The sequence below is a fragment of the Mustela nivalis genome (assembly GCF_964662115.1).
Source record: "Mustela nivalis genome assembly, chromosome: 10".
In the NCBI taxonomy this organism is placed as follows: Eukaryota; Metazoa; Chordata; class Mammalia; order Carnivora; family Mustelidae; genus Mustela; species Mustela nivalis.
This window is the reverse complement of record NC_139029.1, coordinates 41,064,832-41,071,787: the sequence shown is the minus strand read 5'-3', so window position 1 is coordinate 41,071,787 and position 6,956 is coordinate 41,064,832.

Here is a 6,956-nt window from a genome sequence, read left to right as displayed (position 1 = left end):
CAATAAGTAACTAGGACTCACATAGGTGTTGCAAGTTGAAAATGGAGTGGGGTGGTTGTTGTGGGTGGGGCATACACTCGAGGCTAGCCATGGCCCTGGACTAACACTGTGCTAGCCTAGCCACTTGATTCTCCGAAGCCTGCAGCCCTGCTCACTGGTTCAAGTGACCTCTCCTGGGAATCTCCTAGGAGTCCTAAAGCAGCAGCGAGGGAAGACAAAAGAGTGACAGAAAAATAGAACGAGATGAAAGCTTTTGTAGGTAAAGACTAGAATAAACAATCCTCTGGAACAAATGGAAAGTATACAATCTGGGCAGAGAGGGCATACTCAGAATGGTACAGTTAACTGAATATAGCACTGATCTTTGTTTTGCTTTCTTGCTAACTTGATGGGAAGAAATTTTTTTACACACAGAAACTATTACAAGTACAGTCAAATTTCAAGAAATTTTTTGTCTTAAAAGATGAGAAATACATGTCCCTATAAATACATTGTTAATAGGAAATAATCGCCTTAGTATCTCTCTCCTTTAGTAAAATGCAAATTTGGTTTAATACAACCTGCATGAATTTAATGTCAATATATGCAAGGCACCATTCCCTATTAAAATGAGAGTCAAAAAGAAGAAAGGAGCAAAGAAAATTAAATTTAATTTTTTACGTGTAACTTGTCTAGTTTTTTTAAATAGTAAATTCTTATTTATGCAAAAAAAAAAAAAAAGAATAAAACACCCAGAATTTCCCCAACCTCTGCTTCTAAGAGAACAGCACGCAGATATCAAGAATTTCTCTTTCAAGAAACCTTTTCATTTTATGTCACAGCTTCAGGACAAATTTAGTCTGTATTGTAACTATAAACAAACGGCAGGAAATAATTGCTTTAGAGATAGGCAAACTGGACGAGAACGTGTTTACCGCTCATTAGCTGTGTTACCTTGCTTGGCTAGGTCACTTAAATTTTTTGCTCATCAGTAGTACAAGCATTAGTAATATTTGTATAATGTGCTACAAATTCTAAAGTACCCCCACATTTATCCCATTTAATGATATTAATATATGAGTGCATACAGCTTTGCAGGTCGAGGGGTTCAGAATGAGTCTCCCCAAAATGTGCTGCTTTGGCATCTGAACTATTTTGAGCAGAAGGTAATCAAAACCCTGCCGATTTAAGCGAAACTTTCAACCCTGCCTTAAATACCTAGAAGAATCTAAACGGAGGGGTTTTGCCAGAATAAGAATTATTATCAGAGATAACTTTTATCTGAATGATTCATTTGTATGGCAGGGCAGGCACCTAATTACTAAGCTGCTCTTATTTGCCCTCCTCCCCTTTGAAGCCCCAGCCCCCTATCCCATTCATTAGCTCAAGAAGGTATATATACCTCATTTAACTTTTCCATTTTTAAACCCCTCATACACGTGAGGGTTCCCATAATACAAAATTAAATTTGTTTCTCTTCTGTTCATCTGTCTCATGTCAATTGAATTCTCAGACCAGCCAGAAGAAACTTTGAAATACAGGCATGGTCCCCAACACAGGCATGGTTTCATTTAAATCACAGAACCGTCTATAAGGGAGGTGCTTTTGTTATGTCCATTTGACAGCTATTAAAACCAAGGCTTAGAGAAGTTAAGATATGCTTTCCCCAAGGTGTACAGGAAGTGGCAGAAACATGTCTGAATAGCTCTCAAGTCTGTTCTCTCAACCATTATGCTCTCATTGCCATTATTTAGTTATTTCATTTACTTTATACTTTTTTATAAAGTAAGATCTCTGACTCTTGCGGGATTATAATGCATTTACAATGCCCAGCACAGTGTCTGGTATCTGGCGCATGGTTAACATACATTACATGGTACCAAAGAGGAGGAAGAGCAAGGGAATGCGGATCGAAGAGAAAGAAATAGTGTCCCCGCCTCCAGCCAGGAGAGTAGATTCCGCTGCTCCACCTTTCCGGGTGGCTCCAGGCTCTCCAGGCATAGATTAAACCCCAGCTGACTGACACCATAGCTTTACTACCATGTGGCTGTTGAGCACTTTGAAGTGTGGCCAGTCCAAATTAAGATGTGCTAAAAATATAAAATACATACCAGAATTCAGAGACATGGTATAAAAAAGAGTGGAAAATATCTGATAATTTTGTATGGATGATATATTGGAATCATGATATTTTGAGTTAAATGACATACTGTATTTTAACGTGGTTTTTCACTTTTTCAATGTGGCGACCAGAAAATTTCAAAATACATATATGTCCCACATGGTATTTCTACTGGACAGCACTGAAGGAGAGATTTGTCTGTGCAGGCCTTCTTCCACTTCCAAAGAGCAGGTTTCCAACGGTAGCTCTGATTCAAGCTGTTACACCACTGCCGCGTGTAGTAGGCCATTTCAACAAGTCCCTTCCTCACACTGGTTAGATTATGTTCACTAACGTGAATATACTTTTTGTCACTGAGGGCCTTTCTAATGGAATCGAAACTCTGTCTCGTGCTTTAGAATTAGAAACATTAACCTATTAAAAGATATCAGCTAGAAGAGTCTAATAAAATTCTGGTTTGCATTTTGAATCTTCAGATGCATTGAAGTCATTTTTATAGGAATGTTTTCACATTTATTTTTTTCATATTTATTTTTCATATTTTCATATTTATCTTGCTAGGTATAAATTACCAGGGAAAAACTCTGTGAACTAGAAAAGAAAGAAGGGTGTCATTATATACTAAGGTTACACCATTCCTGTGTAGCCCTTTAGAGTCTCCTAAGATCCCAACCAGAGAGCTTGGATAAACCATACACATGCTGCTTGATAAATGAAGTCCTTTGGACATTTAATATTGTTAAGAACTTTGGAAATTTAATAAAAAATTGTTTGATTTACACCCTTCTGCCCCAGAACCCACCCTGGATAAAAATTGCAACCCTGGGAGCACTAATGTTGCTTTGCACAAATAATTCCTTAAACAAACAAACAAAAAGGCATGAAGATTTGCTATGAACAGTTTTCATCTAAACATCTAAGGAATATTACCTCCCACAACATTTTCTTTAAACATGGTTAGACTTACTTAGTTTAATGAGTTTGGAGGTTGTTGCTTTTTCCCCCTGCAACTTGCCAGATAAATCAGAAATATTTATTTTCAGAGGCAGTTTAAGGAACTCCGTAATTCCCAGCCTGTTCAAGTTTTACAGTAAATCTCAGTTGAATGCCTGTCATTGTTTCCAGACTGGTCAAGCAAAAAGGAAAAAGGCATGTAACTCATAAGAATAATTAGCTGATTGGGGTTAAATAATTCTACGAACAAACATCTGACCTCCTGGCACAGCGTAAACCTCCTGGAGTGAGAAGGATTACAAACTGAATGTACAAGATTCAAAATCATCCCGATACACCCGGAACGTTATTGCAGGCATGTGGGACACATTTAGATAAGTTCAAACCAAGTGTGGGTTTAGAGTTTAGCCACCTTTGATCAGTGGTTTACTAAAGCTTTATTGCTTTGGTGTGGGGAGCGAAGAGAGGAAGAGCGGCAACAGCGCCCCCTACTGCCTGACGGCCACCTCCCTTCCCCGAAACTTGTTGCGGGGATATTTTAGACATCTGGAACCCCAGGAAATAATGAAACTCTCCCAAGTATAAGGAGGTCAGGAAGGGGAAAAAAACTAGCATTCATTGAGGGCCTATATCGTTGCAAGCACTGTGTTGTCATTTAATTTAACGATAATATGAAGTATCACAAATTCAGGAAAGACTGGGATGAAGTGTACAGATAAATTGCGGTTCAAGAAAGATGACATTTACAGGATATGTAGCTAGAAATGGAACGAGCCAGGACTTGCACCCAAGTACGCCTGGCTTCCAAGCCAGTGATTCTTCTGACACAGCCTGCTAGCAGTGGCTGGAGGCCTTGGGCACAGCTGGGACTCATGAAAGTGTCATGACCAGCCATCCTGATTTGCTTGGGACTGAGAGCGTTTTCGGGTTGCTGGACTTTCAGTGCTACACACGGAAAAGTAGGGGGCAAACCAGGACAGGCTGGCTGCCCTAGCTAGAATGCAACTGAATAAAGCACCAGCCTAGGAGGGGCAGTTTGGAAGAGGAGGAAGGCTGCCCTGTTGTGTCTGTCCCATTCCGGTCTGTGGCTCTGACAGGCTGTTAGGTCACAGGTGAGCCATCTCTGTCCTATTTATTTGATGCTGTGACACATCCTGGGGCACTGTCAAAGGTGTTCACATCCCTGCCACTTCTGATTTCTTCAGTCCCTGCCCTAAACCATCAGTTAGTGGGAATTCAGTTAACTGAATAAATCACTCAAGTGGAGGGGAAAGAGCCGAGACTGGGCCATCACAGAACCGTGAATGCTGTGAGGACCAATGAAGGCCAGAAAAGGTGGGAGAGTAACAAAAACTGACATTCATGGAATGCTTATTAACATACAAGGTGCTAGGCCAGGTAGTTTGTGTGCATTATCTCATCTTTTAACAACTCTAAAGGTAGTTATAATTAATCCTAATTACAGATTTTAAAAAATAAACAAATGAAGCTCAGGAAGAGGCTAAAAAACTTGGCTCAGATCATGCAGCTAGAAAAAAATTTTTTGAAAAAATTTGGTAGTGAAGATCACTAAATTGCTTCCTTCAACTTGTATATTTTCTTTACCAATATTTTAGTGGTGCAGAACATGTATCTCCTATGAATGAGATAAACTGATTTAACCTCTGTTTTCATAAAGTAGCCAGTGACACATGCTACGTGTTAGCAAAACTTCCAAGTTATGGACGCCTGGGTGGCTCCTTCGGCTCAGGTCATGATCCTACCACGCTGCTGGGATCGAGCCCCGTGTTGGGCTCCCTGCTCAGCGGAGAACCTGCTTCTCCCTCTCCCTCTGCCCTTCCCCACTGCTTGTACATGTGCTTACGCTGTCTCTCTCTTGCTCTATCTCAAATAAATCAAATCTTTAAAACAAATAAAAAATCTACATTATACGTTTAGGAAATAGAGGTGTAAGTAAATTGTACCTGCTATTATTACTCTGGCCTTTCCTTATTCTTTATTTTCTTTAAGCTCTATATTTGATAGAGTTCAGCATTTCCCGAAACATGCTCCATGGAAGAATACGTCTGTGACATGAGACTAGGTATCGTATATAAAAGGTGTTCTGAAATCTAGTAAAAATTAGCACACCCTACATTAGCAAAGTTCAAGTTCTTTACGATGGAACTTCTCACTCTATAGTATGTTCACAAACCCAGTGAATCTCCACAAGGAAACGCTAGTGCTGTGTTCTCAACCTGTTATTCATTATTAGCCCTCCATCTCTAGAAGTTTTTTTAGACAATCCCCTAATCGCTCCTTTCCATCCACCTGTCCCCACCCTCCGCCAGACTAAATACTAAGGAACAAGACTTTGGTAAGTAAGTTGAGTTTTGGGGGGCCACAAACCATTGTATGGAGAGTTTTTTGCTCCCTAAGAACTAATTTTTGACCCTTGGGGATGATATTGCTTCATTTGAGAATGTAGGTTCTGGTAGGAAATGCTCCTTAGACATGTTTGACCAACCCCTGACATTTTTCAAGTGGAACAATATTCCCAGGAACAGACTCTAGGAATCCCGATTTATTCAGAATGAGATAGTTTAACACTTTGTTGTTTTCTTATGACTCCAGGAGAGAATCTTCTCTTTCACACCAAAATTCCTGACGTTAAAAGATACACTGAGACATATTAAAAGTTTTAAGAGTTTATTAGTGCAAAGATCAATTTCAGTTGGGCAGCAACAACCAAATCGGAAGTAGCTAGAAGACTCCAATGACAGGAACTAGGGAAAGACTTCTATAGAGAAGATGCCAAAACAGACCAAAGAAATGATTTGTTTTGATAGGCTGTTGCTTAAGTGGTTGCCTTATTTGGAAAAGCCCAGCTTGGTCATTTGTGATAGGCTGTCCTTGGCTTTCAATATCTTAACATTGATAGATTTGCAGGCTTAGATTTCGGTTTCCTTACATAGACTGCTAAAGCATTAAAGCCACCCTAGTCTATTTGCTTTGTTTAATTAATTTAACACTGGTGTAAGATTACAGTAAGGACAGGAGTTCAATAAGACTGGGTGATCGAGAAAACCTATATCTGCCTCTGCTCTCCCAATGGCCAACATCCTCAGTTTGTGATTAGAATTTTATACCATCAACTTAAAAAGTAGTATAACATACATAAAGTGTCTAGTGTTCAGTAATCTTAAGTGTACAGCTTCATGATGAATTTGCAGAGTTGTATACACACCTACTTCCAGATAAAAGTACTAAATTCTTGATCAGAGAAACTTAAAAAAAAATCTTTGACCTCCCCTCATCCACATACTGTGGATTTCAAACTTCAGTGAAGTTAATGACGAATCCATCTAGGGGAGCTTATTAAAATGGCACATTCCTACCCTCAGAGATTCTCATTCAGAGGACCTGGGGGTATGATCCTGGATTTTAAATAAAAGCATTCCAGGTGATCCTGACACAGGCGGTCTATGGATCACCCTTTTGAGAAACGCTGGCCTCCCGAGAGCATAAAAGGCAAGATACTGAACAGGATGTTAAGGCTTTCCCTAATTTGACCCAATTCTACTTTTCTGGACTCAACCCTGGCTAGTTTCCACCATGTTGAATTAGTCACCTCTCCTCAGTAGTTCACGTATTCATGTTTCCCATAACCTGGACTTACCTTTCCATCTACTCTATGTGAGTGATGGGCTCTTACTCATCTTTCAAAACCTAGCTACATTGTCATCTCCTCTGGGAAGTCTTCTCAACCTCATGATGCAGTATTATTGCTCTCATTGTTCATCCAGAATTTTATTCAGACCCCTATTATACTACATACCACACGATGCTGATTTTTAAATCTCCTTGTTTAGATATAAGCAGGATTATGTCTAACTCTTTCTTAAACCCCCAGCTCTGCACA